At 38.1% G+C, this 22,308-nt stretch overlaps 1 protein-coding gene across 2 annotated transcripts in view; it reads left to right on the plus strand.

Moving 5' to 3' along the window:
• Positions 1-8,763: 8,763 nt before the first annotated feature.
• LOC106093711 (uncharacterized) overlaps positions 8,764-22,308 on the plus strand; it is a 504,285-nt gene continuing 490,740 nt past the window's right edge. The window contains exons 1-2 of one of the 2 annotated variants that reach the window (XM_059366857.1): positions 8,764-8,821; positions 9,720-10,096. The gene's annotated coding sequence lies outside the window, so the exon portion shown is untranslated. Of the gene's footprint in view, positions 8,822-9,339; positions 10,097-22,308 lie in introns of those variants that run through there. The other variant, XM_059366856.1, reaches the window with a different exon arrangement.

Below are 22,308 nucleotides of genomic sequence, written 5' to 3' on the forward strand. Positions count from 1 at the left end.
AAATAGCAAACCCGTTTTTGAAATTTTAACTCTGTATAAGAAGTTTTAAGACAAATACGGACTTAGATATAACATACATACGAAAACACGTTAAAAAGCCATAAACTCTGCTGGGCGGAACTGGGTATCCAAACGCCAATAATATATTTCTGTGTTTCTAGTATGGCATAAGGAATTCGCTGATCTGGAAATTCTCTCATTTTCAAAAACGGGAACTATTGAAGATGATTGAAGAGTATGCTTATACAGACTGATTTTAAAACAAGTAAAAACGTTCTTATATCGGCTGGGCCTAGGACCTTAAATTGGGAAATCGGTGTATATGGCAGCCATATTGAACGCGGATGTCAAAGAGCCAAACATCACTATGTCATGGACAAAAAACGAATCTGTGTAAAATTTCAGCCCAATATTAATACACAGACGGACGGGCATGGCAAGATCGAGTTCGATTTTTTCAACGACCAAGAATATAATTTTTGGGATCGGTAATGAATATCTAGATGTGTTGCAAACGGAATGACAAATTGAATATCCCCATCCTTAGGTGGTGGGTATAATTTACATTTTTATACCCACCACCGAAGGATGGGGGTATATTCATTTTGTCATTCCGTTTGCAACACATCGAAATATCCATTTCCGACCCTATAAAGTATATATATTCTTGATCAGCGAAAAAATCTAAGACGATCTAGACATGTCCGTCCGTCTGTCCGTCTGTCTGTTGAAATCACGCTACAGCCTTTAAAAACAGAGATATTGAGCTGAAACTTTGCACAGATTCTTTTTTTGTCCATAAACAGGTTAAGTTCGAAGATGGGCTATATTGGACTATATCTTGATATAGCCCCCATATAGACCGATCGGCCGATTTAGAGTCTTAGGCCCATAAAAGCCACATTTATTATCCGATTTTGCTGAAATTTGGAACAGTGAGTTGTGTTAGGCCCTTCGACATCCTCCGTGAATTTGGCTCAGATCGGTCCAGATTTGGATATAGCTGCCATATAGACCGATATGCCAATTTAGGGTCTTAGGCCCATAAAAGCCACATTTATTATCCGATTTTGCTGAAATTTGGGACAGTGAGTTGTGTTAGGCCCTTTGACATGTTTCTTTTATTTGTTCAGATTTGGATATAGCTGCCATATAGACCGATATGCCAATTTAGGGTCTTAGGCCCATAAAAGCCACATTTATTATCCGATTTTGCTGAAATTTGGGACAGTCAGTTGTGGTAGACCCTTCGACATCCTCCGTGAATTTGGCTCAGATCGGTCCAGATTTGGATATAGCTGCCATATAGACCGATCATCCGATTTAGGGTCTAAGTCCCATAAAAGCCACATTTATTATCCGATTTCGCTGAAATTTGGGACAGTGAGTTGTGTTAGGCCCTTCAACATCCTCCGTGAATTTGGCTCAGATCGGTCGAGATTTGGATATAGCTGCCATATAGACCGATATGCCAATTTAGGGTCTAAGTCCCATAAAAGCCACATATATTATCCGATTTCGCTGAAATTTGGGACAGTGAGTTGTGTTAGGCCCTTCGACATCCTCCGTGAATTTGGCTCAGATCGGTCCAGATTTAGATATAGCTGCCATATAGACCGATCATCCAATTTAGGGTCTAAGTTCCATAAAAGCCACATTTATTATCCGATCTTGCTGAAATTTGGGACAGTGAGTTGTATTATGCCCTTCGACATCTTTCTTCAATTGGGCCCAGATCGGTTCAGATTTGGATATAGCTGCCATATAGACCGATTTCTTGATTTATGGTTTTGGGCCCATAAAATGCTTATATATTATCCGATGTCGCCAAAATTTGGGACAGTGAGTTAAGTTAAACCCCTTGACATACTTCTGCAATATCGCACAGATCGGTTCAGATTTGGATATAGCTGCCATATTGACCGATATCTACGTTTTAGGTTTTGGGGCCATAAAAGACGCATTTATTGTCCGATGTTGCTGAAATTTGAGACAGTAAGTTTGGTTAGGCTCTTCGAAGTCCTTCTTCAATTCCAGATCGGTCAAGATTTGAATATAGCTGCCATATAGACCGATATCGCGATTTAAGGTCTTGGCCCCATAATAGGCGCATTTATAATCCGATTTCACTGAAATTTAACACAGTGACTTATGTTAGGCTTTTCGACATCCGTGTCGTATATGGTTCAGATCGGTTAATTTTTAGATATAGCTAGTGTACTTTTAGTATTTGGTCCAAATCGGAACATATTTTGATATAACTGATATGGGACATAAGGTATGAAATTTCCACCGAATTTTGATGAAAGGTGGTTTATATATATTCCCGAGGTGGTGGGTATCCAAAGTTCGGCCCGGCCGAACTTAACGCCTTTTTACTTGTTTTATATGGTATTATTTTCGAATTTTCCACATTTAATTATATTATAATTATAAGAATTTAAGGGAATACAAGTTTAAACGTGCTAAGTTCGGCCGGGCCGAATCTTGGAAACTCTAGTGTAGTTAGTCTGTCACTAGCAGCAAACACTGTCTGCTGATGTTAAACAATTGTACCTTTAGTAGAAAAGCATACAAAATGTTTGACCTTCTAAACAACAATTGAAACATTTGCTTTTTTAAAAGTGTAAATATGATTTTAGTAGTTTGTTTGTCTGCTGTTGTTCAAAAATATTTAAAAATTATGAAATTCTAGAAAATTAAAACTAAAATTAATGCTATATGCCTTTAAAATGAGGAGATGAGATGATTTATAAAAACTGTTGATGTGTACATTTAATTTGTAGGCTATTTTCAAATTATTACCATTTGAAAACAGCAGAAAATGTTTGAAATTTTTGGAAGAAAATTACTGCCGTCTTATTTTCAGCAGATTTTTTGTTGTTTTCTCCGTTTTTAATAAAAAAATTTTCTGAGTGTAGGTTAGAATAGGTTGGAGGGCACGCGACTAGCAACTTTGGAGTTGGCTAGGCGCCCACTGGTAGACTTGAGATCCATTGTATTCTCGCAGCTAGAGATACACCTCCTTTCCCGAGCAAGGAGAAAGGTTTTTACCTATTTTTCTGTGTCTTCTCCAAGAATTCACCAGCCCAAGAATTCAAATAGGCCGATCGATTTGGGCCATGCCAGATGTCGGAGGTCCCAGCAAAGATGTTCAATGCCACATTTATTTTTATTATTATCCCAGGTAGTTGCCACTAATACCATTGTATGGAAGCGTCTCATCTTACAAACATACGAGGAAAAACTCTCGCTCAATTTTTATTCACACAGTGCATGTAAATAAAGGGTGATTTTTTTGAGGTTAGGATTTTCATGCATTAGTATTTGACAGATCACGTGGGATTTCAGACATGGTGTCAAAGAGAAAGATGCTCAGTATGCTTTGACATTTCATCATGAATAGACTTACTAACGAGCAACGCTTGCAAATCATTGAATTTTATTACCAAAATCAGTGTTCGGTTCGAAATGTGTTCAAATTTTGACAAATTTTGTTCAGCGATGAGGCTCATTTCTGGTTGAATGGCTACGTAAATAAGCAAAATTGCCGCATTTGGAGTGAAGAGCAACCAGAAGCCGTTCAAGAACTGCCCATGCATCCCGAAAAATGCACTGTTTGGTGTGGTTTGTACGCTGGTGGAATCATTGGACCGTATTTTTTCAAAGATGCTGTTGGACGCAACGTTACGGTGAATGAACACATTTCGAACCGAACACTGATTTTGGTAATAAAATTCAATGATTTGCAAGCGTTGCTCGTTAGTAAGTCTATTCATGATGAAATGTCAAAGCATACTGAGCATCTTTCTCTTTGACACCATGTCTGAAATCCCACGTGATCTGTCAAATACTAATGCATGAAAATCCTAACCTCAAAAAAATCACCCTTTATGAAGATTAGGCTGGCTTTACGTTTTAAATAAGAATTTGTATCAGATATAAACCTTAGAGGTTTCTAAGAGGTCTCTTCTTATCGGATTCAATGTGAAGTCACAAACGTTCTTGTATTATAATATGTATATATAATTTTTAATCGAGTGATGACTTGTTTAAAAAGCGCATTTACAATTGCATTTAGGCTAGGCTTTGTATTACTGTGAAGTTATTGGATTTAGTCAGCTCTGTTACAAAACATCCCAGCAAAAATTGTTTCCTTGGAAGCAATACGAAAATACTCTAGCATACTAATCTATTACATACGGTATGCATGAAACATGGCTTCAAAGTATGGCAAAGACGAAATTGTTTTGCATCCATATTGCTTCTAATCAGCGGTAGTGTATGCTAATAGTGTTTTGAGCTCATTGAACGAAGATCAAGTAATACAATTCGTGCTTCACGAGAGCTAGAAATTGGCTCGATCTTTATCCGAGTGCTTAAAGAAAGTTTTATGTCTTCAGTTGAATTTGCGAACTCGGGCAAAGAGGTTATCGCGTGTGTTGTGTTTTATCTTTTGTTGTTGTTTTATACTTTTTAACGCAGTATTCTTAAAAGATTTTGAGACTGAATTCAAATTTAAATTCTTTTATTGTATTTCATTTATTTGTTTAGTTTATTACAATACAATAAAACGCTATCTGAGACTGAGCTTTGTATGTAAATGACAATTTATTTTTAATTACTGCAAATAAAAACAAAATAATAAAAAAAATTATATTTTTAAAATAATAAAAAATATTGTAATTATTTATTTTTTGGGGCATTTTTCGCAGAAAACCCCGGCAGATACGGGATGACCATGAGCACCACACAGGCTGGAATTTTGAGCTCCGACTTGTGTGGTGCGCATCGTTATCACGGGAATCTTAGCTGAAAGCTACCGGGCGCGTCCACAGCTTGTGGATGGTGGAAAGCTCCGTTTTTATGCGGAGTAGCTGCAAATGCGGCCGCGGGCAGTCGGCGATTTTCGAGAGGAGAGTCTCAGTGAGGAGTCAGGTGGCACTGGCTCTTAACTAAATACTGAGTGCCAATGATACTCGAGATGACAAGGCGAGTTATTGGCGCCTTCAAATAACCAATGGCCAATATCAGCGTCTGTTCCCAGGTTAGGGGCGGCTGCCGGCGAGCGTCGGATCTTGGAGCAAGCGGCTCGCCACAACGAGGGATACATGCAATCCCACAAACCCATGCGGTTGGGGCGCTGGGCCAGTAACCCGCCCCCCGGAAAACAAAGAACTACTATGAAAAACAAAGGAATAGTAAAAACGGACCCCCCCAACGTTGACGACCCACGCAAACGAAAAAAGGACCATGATTTGCGGATCTGCACCTGGAATGTCCGCACTCTTTATAGAGACGGTGCCGTATACGCGCTGGCGGCTGTATTAGAGAAGTACAAGGCAGACATAACCGCCTTACAGGAAGTGCGATGGACTGGGAATGGCGTCACTACAACACCAAACGGTGACGAACTATACTATAGCTGCCATAACACGAGGCATGAATTTGGCTGCGGATTTGTGGTTAGTCGAAGACTGAAACACCTAGTCTCCAGCTTTACTCCGGTGGATGAGAGGCTAGCCACAATCCCCATAAAAGCCAAATTCTTCTACATCAGTCTTATTCAACGGAAGACAAAGACGAGCAGACCAAGGATATTTTCTACGAGCGCCTAGAGAGAGAATATGACCGCTGACCTGCCCATGATATTAAAATCGTTCTGGGAGATTTTAATGCGAAAATAGGGAAGGAAGAAATTTTTGGTCCAACAGTCAGAAAATTTAGCCTCCACGAGATAACGTCCAGTAATGAGTTGAGGCTGATAGATTTCGCCGCGGCAAAAAACATGGTAGTTAGTAGCACCAGATTTCAACATAAAAATATCCACAAAGCCACATGGCTATCACCCGATCAAAACATGAGAAACCAAATTGATCACTTTGTGATAGATGGAAGGCATTCATCCAGCGTGTTAGATGTACGATCGATCCGTGGAGCGAATATAGATTCGGATCATTACCTTGTTGCAGTAAATGTTCGCACCCGTTTGAACATGGCGATGAAAATACGATCTAACACTGCATGGAAGCTGGACATTGAAAAGCTGCAAACACAATAGATGGCAGCGACATACTCCACTCGACTGACCCAACTGCTTGATGAAAGCACTCCTTGTTCCGATGATATAACTATTGCCCACTCCATGGAAAATGCCGCGAAATCCCTACTTGGGTACCGAAAGCCTCCTCCTAAAAACCCATGGTACGACCAAGAGTGTCGAGATGCTACTGAAGCGAAGAATGCCGCATATAAAGCAACCCTGCAATCAGTAGCAACACCAGATGAAGGAGAGGTATCGGGAGAAAAGGAGAGAGGAGAAACGTCTATTCCGCAGAATAAAAAGGAAATGGAAAGACGTGAGTGCGAGCGAATTGAGATGTACAGGAGTCAGAATGAAGTCCGGAAATTCTACCAAAGAATTAAACACCAAACCGATGGCTTTGGTGCAGGCACATCCTCCTGCAGAGACAAAGAAGGAAATCTGGTAACTGATACAGACAACATGCTGAGGATATGGAAAGAACATTTTACCCAACTGCTAGTGTCCGATGTTGGCGGCGAAGAGGATACCGCAGAACCAATCCCTGATGATGGTATAGAATGTTTACCTTCTAGTCACAATGAGGTCCAAGAAGCAGTAACCCGACTAAAGAACAACAAGGCAGCAGGAGCCGACGGGTTACCCGCTGAATTATTTAAGACCGGAGGCGACACGCTAATAAGGCGTATGCATCAGCTTATTTGCGCAATCTGGCTAGAAGAACGCATACCCGATGATTGGAACCTCAGCATACTATGTCCCGTACACAAGAAAGGAGACAAGACGGAATGTGCCAACTACAGAGGAGTCTCCTCCCCATCGCATACAAGATACTCTCGAGCGTACTGTGTGAAAGATTAAAACCTAAAGTCAATGAGATAATTGGGCCTTATCAATGCGGCTTTAGACCTGGTAAATCCACCCTAGACCAGATATTCACACTGCGCCAAATCCTGGAAAAGACCCGAGAAGAACTAATCAACACCTACCACCTCTTTGTTGACTACAAAGCCGCCTTCGATACTCCTTTACGTTCAAAGGTATTTCAAGCCATGTCTGAGTTTGCTATCCCTGCAAAATTAATAAGACTCTGCAGGATGACACTTGCTGATACGAGTTCCTCAGTAAGAATAGGAAAGAATCTCTCCGAACCATTTAATACCAAACGAGGTTTCATACAAGGAGACAGCCTCTCGTGTGATCTCTTTAATATCCTGCTGGAGAAGATTATACGAGATGCAGAAGTGAAAATATATGGCACACTAATCACAAGAGAGCACATGCTACTCGCCTATGCCGATGATATCGATATTATAGGTCGGTCACCGGAAGTAGTAACTTTGAGAGAAAGATTCTTCGTAAAATATATGGACCAGTTTGCGTTAACGGAGAATATAGGCGACGTATGAACCACGAGTTTAATGAGCTGTATGACGACGATAGCATAGTTACACGCATCAAAATACAACGGCTGCGTTGGCTAGGTCATGTTGTCAGAATGGATGAAGAAGCTCCAGCAAAGCAGTCTTTTGAAGGCAAACACGGTGGTACACCCAAACCGGGAAGACCAAAAGCCCGATGGAAAGATCAAGTTGTGGGAGACACCTCGAAACTTGGTGTCAGAGATTTTAGAATGAGCGCAGAAGATCGAGGCGCTTGGAACGCTATTCTACGTTCGGCTAGTGGAAGAAATATTCTGTCATAGCCAATTAAAGTAAAGTAAATTCGCAGAAAACGGTGTTTTCATGGAAAATTAAATTCAAATTAAATTTGTGCTGCTTATGCTCTATTTTTGATGTTAAACAAGAAGCGCATTTTGGGTCTTTAAACAATCGCATTTAAGTGGGACATCGCCCACAAAAATTAGGCATGCCGGAACCAACTGTGTATGCTAATGTCACAATAGTTTTAACTTACACTATTGCATCCAGAGGTACAATATTTTCTGCTAGGATGTCAACCTACGTCTACTTTTAACAAAATTTTAAAATAAAACTCGTTTTTGAATTAAATTTATTCAATACCACTCAAATTTAGGAAATTCCTAAATTATTTTGAACGAATATTTACTCAATTTGAAGAATATAGGCTTGCAACATACATATGTTGAACAGAATATTACAATATATTTATATTGGGTAACTGTAGGAATATTTTACTTGTTGAGAAGAAATATGGTTAAATAAAATGACTTCTGAAATTATGACTTACAGATGAGTAAAATCTTGCAAATTGCAAAAATCTTGCATTTTGCAAAACTCAATCTTGCAACCAATTTGAACTAAGTTTTTTACTTTATTTTATAGCACCATTTTTCTGTGTGTAATGTGAAAGGTGTCAATCATGGTTAACATCGTAATAACATCGCAATTACCAATGTATGGCCATTCAAGCTCCAACCCTAATGTGGTTGAAAAATCCCCTAGACCAGGATGAAACGCTTCCTACAGTGGTTCGTGTATAGTGATATCTGGCTTTCTTTTTCACGCAAGAAAAATCTTCGATCATCAATCTCGTCTAGAAAGAGAAACAAACGGAAAAATATGATTTGCTGATTTCAAATTTAAATTTATTTTTTTCAAGTTTTGCCTATTATAACTGGTACCATGTTAGTTTTTCACGTGTTTTTGGCGAAACTCTACAAAAATCTCAACGATAGCATAACACTTTTATTTAAATTGTTAAAGTTGTTGTTAATTTAAATTAGTTGACAAACAAAGAGAAAAATTATAACCACCGTTTAAAACGGAGCTGTACAAAATGAAAATAAAATTGTTTGTATGTATTACTCTATAATTCTTTTTTTCAATTCTCTAAATGACTGAAAATTAAATAATTAGACAGATTCAAGTCTTTAAAAGTAAACTTAATTTTAAGAAATTTAAATAACTATTTCTGTCTTGTCCTGCGTTAAATCAAAAGAAATTGTTGTAGATTGAAAACAAAAATGAAAATGATTCGTACACCCGTGCGTGTGTTCATTCGTTGCTGTCTCAACAACGACTGAATCCAAGAGAATAAGAATACGTGCGAATTGAACATCATCGCTAGCGTGAAGAAAATTTTAGTTTTGGGCATCCCTGAGCAAGTTTAAAAGTTAAATTGGCCCATTCCCTTTTTACAAAAACCATACGTTTCAACCGATTGTACTTCACCAACCTGCTTCGCTCAATTAAAAACAAGATTCCCTTATATTCCGTCCTATACGTAAAGTCTTTTATCTTCTCTTAAGTTTTATAAATTCTCTGATATAAACAAAAATACTAAGAGAACATCAGTGGCAGGATACACAGCATCCGAGTGCCGAAACTGAAAGGGAAAGTTTTAGTTCTATTTTTGTCGTTCATGGGTGAAAGTGCACTTTTTTGGCGGATTATCAAACGGATAAATTATTTGAAGTTTTTGTGATGTGCTAAAAAAGTGAAGGAAAAAATGTTTAACCAATTTATTTTATTTTAAATGATTAAAAATGTTAAAAAAAACATCCAATGGCAAACGATTTAACGAAAAAATCTGACATTAAGTAAACATACTAAAAATATTTAATAAAGTTTTATTTGCTGTGTCAAGAAAAAAGTTTCTGAAGTTGTCTAATGTGTTTATTTTGCCATTTTAACATAAAATAAACTTTGCCGTATCTTCTTGCCTCCTATATATTTTTCGCAATGTTCTCTAGCTAAAACGAGAAACAAGTGCTAAAAAAGTGAAATCTGTCAAGCCATTTTACCAAAAGTGTTTTATGCCGCATGGGCCAACAAATCAGTCAATTGAATCAATGGACAAGAAATCCATTCAGTGTCATACGTAAATACAAAAATACAACAACACATAAATTGGATACACAGCTACAGGCGTAACGAAATTGTGGGAGAATTAAAGCCAACGACACGTATTGCACGTTTCTTAGCCCATACCTCAACATAAACAGCCTTCCCACAATCTGGCGATACTTCACGCCAATTGCTTTGGGTTGCTTAGAATAGAGAGAAAGTATTGTAACGAGACAACACGAAGTTCCGGCGGAAGTCCCCAGACAAGCCACATAAAGTTTGGGTAAGCTCGTCAGCATTGCTCATTGTTATTGTAGTTGGTGTTGCTATTTCTGTTGCCGTTGTTTTTTGTTTGCCTTTGTTTACATTTACAGTACAAAAGCCTTTAGCTGATTTACAAAAAAATTGTTGGTGTTGGTATCGTTTGGAAATTTTACCCATGGGTGTGGGAGTAAATGGGATTTTGTGTTTGGGGAAGAGAATCTTAAGGTGGTAAGCCTTATAGCCCTCTCAAATTGTGTTTAGCTTATAGACACAGACTACACCGCTCTGAATGTATTTCAAATCAACCCCGGTTTTCATCAAGTCCGTATCTACTGGCTCTAAAAACTACAAATTAATGAACGCCTTTACTGAATGAAAATGAATAAGTTCTAAAAATTTTGGTTAGAAATGTAAGTTTAAGTTATTTTCCTCATTTTCTTCTTTTACGAAAACTATTAAAATATACACAAATCGGCATGTTTAGTTCCTAGACGTGTTTTCGGAGTTACTTTGACTTACTTTTACTTAGTTATATTTATCATAACAATGTTATCAATGTTCGACCTTAAAGCCTTTATACAGATAGACTTGAAGAGTACAATCAGATTTGGTTTTATAGGGCTACATTGGGTTATGGATAAAAAACACAACGTGTTACACATCTGCCAAATTTTATTAGAACTACGTCCGCCGGATGGGCATTGCGTCAAATGGGAGGATTAATTTGGATCACAGCCATATAAGACATTTGACTTATTTGGAACGAGGAAATAAAGCTCCTCGCAAAGTTCCCTTTGGAATTCATTTGCTTTGCAGTGTTTGTGTGTGTGTATAACACACGCACACACTCACAAAATGTGTCACCCATACTGAATGTTGTTAAGCCATACAGGCGAGACTTTAAATACATAAATTTGTACAAGATATACTTTAATATAAATAGTGTTTCCTTATTTAAGACACAGTACTTCCTTTTCATTAACGTTAAAAGCAAATAAGAGATTGTCTTTCAAAGAAATAAATTTTTGTGTCAAAAGTTTTTCAGAATTGAAGCAACATATAAATTTATTTATTAACGTGCTTTATTACAATGTGCTTTAGTGTTTCCCAAACATCCCAATGCGGAACAAATTAGAGGGAAAGTAATTTATCACAATATCAATTGAGTGCTGTCCGATCCAAATTTAAGCTCAATGATAAGGGGACCTCCTGTTTTATGCCGATTCCGAACGGCGTGTCACTGAAAAGTGACCCCTCTTTATTGAGAAGTTGTACATGGCCAGCATTTGGTGAGGGGATAACCACCGCTGAAAAATGTTTTTTTTTTTAAGGTGTTCTCGCCGGCAGGATTTGAACCCGGGCGTTTGGGCAAGATAGGCGGTCGGTCGAAGGGTGGTCCCGAAGGGTAGTCCCTTCAAACAAAATTTAAAATTTCAGCCAAATTGTGTAGTAAATGGTTTTATGAAAATTTTCCCCAAAGTTGGGGGATCGGCAACTACATATTAAAATTGTTATCTGTACCATATTCGCTACGAATATAATGTAAGGCTTACTGCAACTCATTATTTAAAGTTTAAGCAAAATCGCTTATCAATACACATTTTTAGGGCGTTAAGCTCTACATAATGTATGCCGTATGGTCTCCATGCATTAGTACCAAAACAATACCGGCTGGTATGTATAACGCTTTTCATCATCTATACCATACGGTATTGTTTTGACATTATTTCGCTGTCAATACCGTTGGCACCAATTTTTCGCTCAATGTTTACCTGGACTTTGTTGAGTACGAATGTCAGAAGATCAAAAACTTATACAATGTTTCGAATTTTAGCGAAAACGAACAACAAATACGGTTTTAAGAGCGTAAGACTCTAAATAGACAAATCGATCTATATGGCAGCTATATCCGAATATGGTCCGATTCGGCTCGTTCAAGGACTTAATCTGCATATGGAAAAATATAGGTTTGTGCTCAATTTCACCTCAACATCTTATTTTTTGAAGCCTGTTACATGATAACAACTGATAGGGGGGCCAGACGGACGGACAAACAGACAGACGCACATCGTTAAATCAAGTTAAAATTTTATGACGATCGAAAATGTATTTACTTTGTAAGGTCGGAAAAAGATATGTCGATGTATTTCAAATGGAATGACAACATGTAGAAATCCGACATTCTATTGTGGTGGGTAACAAAACTTAAAAGAAAAATTTCTGCTGGCCCTGCCTGGATTTGAAACTAAAAGTTCAAAAAAATAGCCAAAGCCGTTGTCACCGCCTTAGCGTTCGAAGCGATTGAAATAACACCAAAAAGATGCACGCACAACACGTATATATCATGGAAGCAATTGGTGTTGTATGAACAAAATACCCCTTACCACAACAGAAACACATGAATAGGAAAGAGACAGTTAGTGCGACAAGGTGTCGAGCGTGGTTAGTGTCATACTCACTTCGTAATCGCATTTCCGCAAAAACTTCGATAGAGGTACGACCTACCAATGTACTGCCTTTGACAAATGAAAAACAAGTAAGAACGTGCTAAGTTCGGCCGGGCCGAATCTTATATACCCTCCACCATTGATCGCATTTGTCGAGTTCTATGCGCGGTATCTCTTTTTAGACAAACATAGAATATTGAATAAGAACTGTTATCCTATTGGAGCTATATCAAGTTATAGTCCGATTCGGACCATAATTGAATGCTGATTGACATTGTAGAAGTCATTGTGTAATATTTCAGTTCATTCGGATAAGAATTGCGCCTTGTAGGGGCTCAAGAAGCAAAATCGGGAGATAGGTTTATATGGGAGCTGTATCAAGCTATTGATCGATTCAGACTATACTAGACACGTTTGTTGAAGGTCCTTTGAGAGAAGCCCTTGTACAAAATTTCAGCCAAATCGGATGAGAATTGCGCCCTCTAGAGGTTCAAGAAGTCAAGATCCAAGATCGGTTTATATGGTAGCTATATCAGGTTATGCGCCGATTTAAACCATACTTGGCACAATTGTTGGATATCATAACAAAATACGTCGTGCAAAATTTCATACCAATCGGATAAGATTTGAGCCTTCTAGAGGTTCAAGAAGTCAAGACCCAAGATCGGTTTATATGACAGCTAAATCAAGTTATGCACCGATTTGAACCATACTTGGCACAATTGTTGGATATCATAACAAAATACGTCGTGCATTCATTAAGATTTGCGCCTTCTAGAGGTTCAAGAAGTCAAGACCCAAGATCGGTTTATATGGCAGCTATATCAAAATATGGACCGATATAGCCCATTTACAATACCAACCGACCTACACTAATAAGAAGTATTTGTGCAAAATTTCAAACGGCTAGCTCTACTCCTTCGGAAGTTAGCGTGCTTTCGACAGACAGACGGACGGACATGCCTAGATCAACATAAAATTTCGCGACGATCAAGAATATATATACTTTATGGGGTCTCAGACGAATATTTCGAGTAGTTACAAACAGAATGACGAAATTAGTATAGCCCCCATCCTATGGTGGAGGGTATAACAAAACTTGGTCAAAGAGTAGTTCCTGTGAAATTAGATATTTTGAAATTACAAGACTTGAAACCATTCAAGTCTTGTAAGTTCCAAAAATCAGGACATCTGTGTCTGTAGCGACAAACAAGATGATTCTTTGCGGATGATAGAAATGCAGCGGATGATACGCGACAAAACAATTCATTAGCCATAAACAAAATTTTTAGCAAGTTAACTTCTTTTGTAAAAATCACTGGTTTTTACTATAAAATTACAAAATCGTTTATGAAAAATTGATGCAAAAATTAATGAGGAGTACAATATTTCGAGCAAATCGGTGCATACTAACTATAACTATTGCTCTGTAAGTGTAAATCGGGTGATTTATGTGTATGGTGTAATTAAATCCTTTAGAATATTGAACAGTCATATGAGAATGTATAAATGTCGCCAACAATTGAACAATTTTTCCTGATGTTCACGCTGGGATTGGAACCCAGGCGTGGCATGCTAACCTTTGCGCCACGGCGATCTCCCGTGCTTGCCCCTGCACCATAATGGAATGCTCATGGTCCAAATTGCATTTTGCTTGGTCTTCCTGTCTCAAATTTGAATTCAAATTGTAATTTTATTTTGTACACAAATTAACATGGAAGGACTGACGGTCCATTTACTTATCTGAGTCGGTCTAGAAGTTGTAACAGCCAGAAGAGAGAGTTTCTTATAGGTGTTACAAACAAATGTACCTAATTATAAAATCCAGCGCAATGGTAATGATGTAGGGTATAAGTACCAAAGCAGTGGGGAAGCCATCCATTTTCGAACGAATCCAATTATGTTCTGTTGCATTCATTGTGCGAAAACCAAATCAAAAAATTATTAAGAGTTAAAGAGATAAACAACTTAAACGAATCGCCTTGAATCAAAAGAGGCGAATATCAACATTTGCATACTACTAAACTTTCCAAGGGTACGAAAAAAATAGTGTAACAACAATCTTTACCGACCGAACCCAACAATCTCAAATAATGAAATACGACCAAAATAGAAGAAAACTCACTTGCCAACCAACTAAAATGAAGTATTCCAAAGTTAATGCATAAACCAAAAACATCAACTGGCATTTTTGAAGAATTACAAAACACACATGCCAACCCAACATTTAATTGGTTGATATATAAACCCGAATTGCCCTGGTGTTGCTGTTTGAAAACGCAAAAGTACACGCGGCTTTCTGGATGTAAAATTGCAACGGTTTGTCGTTATTATGAGAATATGCATTTTTACAAAGGTGAGAAGCGCCTTTTCTAACAAGTGGTAATTTGTTTAAAACGTGGCATTGGTTCTTTTATAAAATGGTTGCAAAATAGGGCTTTAAAAAAAGCATGCAAATTGACATTAGTAATAGTTCATAATACTGTGATTTGAGAAGATAAACTATAAAAAATTTTGAAATATTTGAAATAGTTGTTTTAATAAGTTGTGTAAATTTTAATTGATAAATTTAAGATTTTTCACCTTTTATGTCGACGCCTTCGACAAAAGGGGAAGACGTCGAGATGGGATCCGACAAGCCCTGTGTGGGTGAGTCTTCCCATTAGATTTGGCACGTGGTGTGCGCCAGCTGGGAAGGACGGAACTTAAAAGGAGGAATCGTTCAAACCGCAAGTATCCAGTGTCCTGAGGAAGATTGTTTCCACTGCTTTCTCAACTGCCCTTGGATGCGTAAGGAAACTCATCATGACAAGATCGAACGAACCTTGTGAGAATGAACTCCTAGCGGACTCAGAAGACGAGGCTAACGCAGCAGTGATGGATGTCGCGTCTCATGGTAATACTGATTCAAATTATCTGATATGGGGAAGTCAACGATGCGAAGAGGGTTACCAAAAGTGGTCTAGGCGTAAATCCGTGCAAGACAGAAGTAGTTCTTTTTAGCAGGAGAAAGAATCTACCTACAGAGGAAACCGTCTCCTTGAATGGAGAGAATGTCCCATTTACTGAAAGCGCAAAACACCAGGAAATTGAACTTCAAATGTAATATTTTTTACACCTGAAAGAGAGCTATTGGCAAAAGGGGGGGGGGGAGGGTTTAAACCGCCTGTCATGCACTTGGTATATACTGCAGTTGTCAGACCAGATAATGCTAATCGGTGTTGTGGTCTGGTGGACGGCGTTTCAAAGTCGACCTACTGTTCAATACTCTGCCGGATGAAAAGGATGGCTTCTTTGTGCATAACTGCCGCACTGAGGACGACACCATCTGGTGCAGGGAATTTAATGCTAAACCTTATGCCGCTGGATATCGTGGCTAGATATGTTACCCAGGCAGTATGGATTACACATTGCCTGAACCGCTTTTTGATGAAAAGTGCTGTACCACTATTCCTGATAGAACCGTTTAGAACTACGATGTCCCTGGAAGTAGTAGCTACATAAAATTCTGTGCTGATGGATCCAAACTAAACGGTCAGGTGGGCTTTGGGGTTTACTCTGAAGAGCTTGGACTGGTCATATTGAGAAGATTACCCGACCATTGGAGTGTGTGTCAAGTGGAGATCAAGAAGTGGTGGAATGGCTGAGATGTAATGTCATAACGACGATTCACATAAATATCTTCTCAGGCAGCCATTAAATCACTCGAGAATGTAATTCTGAGTTCAAAAACCGCCCTTGACTGTAGCAAATCTCTCAATGACATGGCTGAACAGATTAAAATTCAAATTTCATGGGTGAACAGTTCAAAATTCACATGTTCTGGGTACCGGGCCACAGGGATATCCCAGGGAGTTGAAAAGAGGGCGAGCTTGCTGGACTAGGAACTACCTTACACATTCCAGGGAAACCGGATTCTGTGATATGCCTCTAGCAATATGTAAGCTAAGTTGTCACGATCAGGCCCCAACGGCAACGGTTGATAGATGGTCACAAAGAGGGGGCTGTGAGCATCTCAAAATTATGTGGCCTGGTCTATACTGGAAGAGGTATACCGCTTTGCTGTCGTTGGCTAGAACGGACATCCAGTCATTGTGTCCGTCTAGACAGGTCACTATCTGATCGGAAAATATGCTGACAGACTGAAGGTAGCCAGTAACGACTTTTGCACAAGCTGTGAGGACGTTGACGAAGAAGAGACAACAGAACATCTGATGTGTGTCCTGTGTGTCCTGCACTGTTCCACTTTAGGTTCTCATTTCTTTGAGTAAAGCAATCTGGATGGTTCAACGGTAGGAACTAGAAGCATTCTTCCTTCTCCAATGTGAGAAAACGTTGGTGAGTCTGATGGCAGACTGTCCCTTAAATCTAACCTAACCTTATATATGTCTATAAAACTGAGTGTTGTCATATGGCAACGCCAAAGCTATTAGAGTACAGTAGTTTTATACCTTCCGCTAAAAGATAATCTTTTTGTCAAGATAAGATAATATGTTTGTCAAAAAGCATGCTAAATTTCGAACGAGTTCAATTAACTTCTTGAAATTTTACACAAATATTAGTATTTGATGTAGGTAGGTTGTGATTATAAATGGGTCAAATAAGTCTACTTTTAGAAATGACTCCCACCAGGGACATAGCCATGGGGGGATAGCCCTCGAGCACCACCCAACCCGAAAATTATTTTGAGTAAAAAAAAAATTTCCGCATCATTCTCCACAAAATTTTTTCAAAATGTCTATAACATTTTTTCTAAAAACAAAATTTCAGTGAAATATTGCCTAAAGACAAAATGTTGCTCAGGCCCCCTCGAAATTATTTTCTCTAAAACAACATTCCAAAAATTGTTTTTTAAAAGATAGCGTTTTTGAGATTGTTTTAAACAAAACATAATTCGACTTCGGATGCGGGATTTAGGCCCCAGTATTTAAGGCAATTGCTATGAAGCTCATAGTGATTAAGGGCCAAGTGGCAAGCAGTGTTGATCCTTATAGAAATTTATAAGTTCTCTTGGCTTTGACCCTATATTTGGGCACAGTGAAATATTTTTTTATAAATGTTCAAACTTTACTATTTGAATTTTTGGGATTCTTCCAAGAAAATCTTTTTGCATTTAAAAGATTTTGATTTCCTTGAGTGCTATGTACGAAAAACAATAATGAATTTTGAAAAAAACGTTTAAAAATAGGAGCGATTTTCAATAAATTCTTAAGTAAGCAGACCATTTCTATGAGAGCAAGCAAGCAGTTAACATTAATTACTGGTCATCTTGGGCTTGTTGAATGAAAACGCTTTCTAGAGAATTTGCTTTTTGAGAATTTTTGAAAATAATTTAATTTTGATAATGATTATTTTTGAGGAGGACATAAATAATATGTTGACGAAAATAAAACAAATAAAATTGGCAAATTAAGAAAAAAGTTCACAATTACAAAAGTTTAGGCATTGAGATACCACAGGAACAGGCCTCTTAGTTCATACCGTTGAACCATCCAGAACGTTTTAAAAGCCGATCAACTTGCGAATTTTCCCTTCCTATACATCAGACAAGTTCTCAAAGAAAAGAGAACCTAACGTGGAACTCCATCGACGTCGTTACTTGCAACCATCAGTCTGTCAGCATGTATACCGATTAGAAGCATGTATACCTGTCATGATGGACACAATGACTGAGACGTCTGTTTTAGCCATCGACAGCAAAGCGGTAAACCTCTTCAAGCGTGTTAACAACACCCACTTTGTGACCATCTGTCATTCGTTGCTCTTCGGGCCTGATCCTGAAATCTTATCTTACATGTCGCTATAGGGATACTCACAGATTCCAATTTACCTGGGATGTGTAAGGTAGTTCCTTGTCCCACAAGCTCGGCTACTCTGCAACTCCCTGGGATATCTCGGTGGCCCGGCACCCAGAACAGGTAAATTTGAACTGTTCCACCATCTCGAGGACGAAGTTCTAAACGGTTCTATCAGAAAAAGTAGTCCAGCACTTTTTATCAAAAAGCGTCTCAGACAGTGAGTAATCCATACTGCCCGGAACATCGGGCATTATATCAAGGATAAAACAGTGTCCGTAAGTGCAACGTCCACAATGTCCAGGGGGAATATATGTAGCATTAAATTCAGTGCATCAGATGGTGTCGGATTCAGTGCGGCTGTGTTGCACAAACAACATTTGTATCCGGCTGAGTATAGAACAGAAAGTGAAATTTTGAAGCGCAAAATACAATAACATAGAAATCTCTTCGTAATGGGGTTTCCAATTAGAGGTGTTATTTTGGTATTCAAAGAAAATTATTTTTTTTTTTTCAGATAAATGCACGATCTTTTCCTCACTAACAGGACCACTTCCTTTTAATGAAACTTTAAATAACCGAATCGCTATGGGGCTATCCTATGTAACGGTTTACCCAGCCAATTTTCGAAAAAGTAAGTTCCAATGACGTCACTGATTGAGGAGGGTTTTCCGAGCCCCAGATACGACAATTTTGCTATATTGCGGTCCGACAAGGAACTTCATGACGACCCCAAAAATGTTTTAGTTTTGCGAACTGTGACTGTAAGTTTTTCACCATTTTTATAGTGAATTTAAATAATTTCAATCCATTGATGAAACGGCCATCGTTCCATTTTTAATAGCGACGTAGTTTCTACTTGTCAAATGTCAAAGAGTAAAAGCTTCAAATGTGACAGCTACCCAAATACAGGGTGATTCAAAATAACACCTCTTGCTGGAAAACCCCATAGTTCTGATTTTAGTTCTACCATCTTAGAATTAGAAAAACTTTGGGACTTATAAATGCATGACGCAAATTATAAGCATATACGTCAATACCTATATATAATATATGCCGAACATCTTTTCCTTCAAAACGAATTTTTAGCGACATCATTTAAGCAGAATGCGGTAACAATTTGCCAAAATTTATATTATTTTAAATATTTAAGAACTATAGTTGCTTAATATTTTCAGTTTATTTGCCTAAAATTTTATGGAATTAAGAGACAGTTGAGATCATAAAATAAGTTTGAGAGCAAATTAAAATGAGCGCAAAACAAAATTTCATCGTAATACTGTAGCCGATTCATCGAAACTAATGGGCTGCACAAGCCTTAGACAGCGGTGGCAGCATGCCGCTGTCCTATTAGGCCATGTGGTGCACATAAACTAACAGACACACATAAATGCATGCAGCCAAGCTCTAGAGCGGTATGGCATGCAATAACAGCGACAGGTAGGTCACGTTCTTCTCTTATTCCATAATATTTTCATTCAATAAAGACAACTTAAACAAGTAAGAGCGTGCTAAGTTCGGCCGGGCCGAATCTTATATACCGTTCACCATTGATCGCATTTGTCGAGTTCTATGCGCGGTATCTCTTTTTAGACAATCATAGAATATTGAATAAGAACTGTTATCCTATTGGAGCTATATCAAGTTATAGTCCGATTCGGACCATAATTGAATGCTGATTGACATTGTAGAAGTAATTGTGTAATATTTCAGTTCATTCGGATAAGAATTGCGCCTTGTAGGGGCTCAAGAAGCAAAATCGGGAGATAGGTTTATATGGGAGCTGTATCAAGCTGTTGATCGATTCAGACCATACTAGACACGTATGTTCAAGGTCATGAGAGAAGTCCTTGTACAAAATTTCAGCCAAATCGGATGAGAATTGCGCCCTCTAGAGGTTCAAGAAGTCAAGATCCCAGATCGGTTTATATGGCAGCTATATCAGGTTCTATATCGATTTACGCCATACTTTCCACACTTATTGGAAGTCATAACAAAACACCTCATGCAAAATTTCAGCCAAATCGGATGAGAATTGCGCCATCACTTGGCTCAAGACGTAAAGATCCAAGATCGGTTTATATGAACCGATTATGAACCGATTTGAATCATAATTAGCACAGTTGTTGAAAGTAATACCAAAACACTACGTGCAAAATTTTAGTTAAATCGGACGATAATTGCGCCCTCTAGTGGGTCAAGAAGTCAAGACCCAAGATCGGTTTATATGACAGCTATACCAGATTATGAACTGATTTGAACCATACTTTGCACAATTGTTGGATATCATAACAAAATACGTCGTGCAAAATTTCATTCCAATCGGATAAGATTTGCGCCTTCTAGAGGTTCAAGAAGTCAAGACCCAAGATCGGTTAATATGGCAGCTATATCAAAACATGGACCGATATGGCCCATTTACAATACCAACCGACCTACACTAATAAGAAGTATTTGTGCAAAATTTTAAATGGCTAGCTCTACTCCTTCGGAAGTTACCGTGCTTTCGACAGACAGACGGACGGACATGGCTAGATCGACATAAAATTTCGCGACGATCAAGAATATATATACTTTATGGGGTCTCAGACGAATATTTCGAGTAGTTACAAACAGAATGACGAAATTAGTATACCTCCCATCCTATGATGGAGGGTATAAAAATTGTTTGTTACCATATAATGTTACGTTTTGAGGAAAAAATTAACTAATCAAAATAATAACTTAAATTAAATTTTAAGTCAACAAAAGTGGCTTTGAAAATGTTCGTAAAAGAAATTTCTGTAAACTCTTTCGCTGTAGCATTTCATAAGTGGTAATTTGCATAAATGGTAATATAATGCAAAAAGTTTTTTTTTTTGCAGTAAAAGCTTAGTGACTGATAAAATTTAAAGATTTTTTTTAGATTTCTTTAATAAATAAAAATAGTTAAAAAAATTAAAATAAAAAAATGTAGTTGAGAAAATTAAAACAAATACTATACTCAACCAAATTTATTATTCAAACCAGCAAAAGTGTTTGCTAAAACAGCGGTTTTTGTCTGCTGAATATAGGAAAGAAGACATTACTGCTGTTTCAGCAAACATTGGGCTTCTGCATTAACAAACATTTCTTACTGCTATTTACCAACAAAATCTGCTGTTTTTGAGTACACAAGTCAGCTGAAAAATTTTTTTTTATGGTTGCCCACCAAGACACATTTACATATGTGTTTTATTATACCCTCCACCATAAGATGGGGGGTATACTAATTTCGTCATTCTGATTGCAACTACTCGAAATATTCGTCTGAGACCCCATAAAGTATATATATTCTTGATCGTCGTGAAATTTTATGTCGATCTAGCCATGTCCGTCCGTCTGTCCGTCCGTCCGTCCGTCTGTCTGTCGAAAGCACGCTAACTTCCGAAGGAGTAAAGCTAGCCGCTTGAAATTTTGCACAAATACTTCTTATTAGTGTAGGTCGGTTGGTATTGTAAATGGGTCATATCGGTCCATAACCTGATATAGCTGTCATATAAACCGAACTGGGGCTTTGACTTCTTGAGCCTCTAGAGTGCGCAATTCTTATCCGATTGGAATGAAATTTTGCACGACGTGTTTTGTTATGATATCCAACAACTGTGCCAAGTATGGTTCAAATCGGTCCATAACCTTATATAGCTGTCATATAAACCGATCTCTAGAGGGCGCAATTCTTATCCAATTTGAATGAAATTTGGCACGTAGTATTTTGTTAGGATATCCAACAACTGTGTCAAATGTGGTTCAAATCGGTTCATAACCTGATATAGCTGTCATATAAACAGATCTGGGGACTTGACTTCTTGAGCTTCTAGAGGGCGCAATTCCTATCCGATTTGGCTGAAATTTCGCAAGACGTTTTTTATTGTTACTTTCAACAACTATGTCAAATAAAGTACAAGTCGGTTCATAACCTGATTTAGCTGCCATATAAACCGATCTGGGATCTTGACTTCTTGAGCCTC

Source organism: Stomoxys calcitrans, chromosome 4 (genome assembly GCF_963082655.1).
Source record: "Stomoxys calcitrans chromosome 4, idStoCalc2.1, whole genome shotgun sequence".
NCBI lineage: Eukaryota > Metazoa > Arthropoda > Insecta > Diptera > Muscidae > Stomoxys > Stomoxys calcitrans.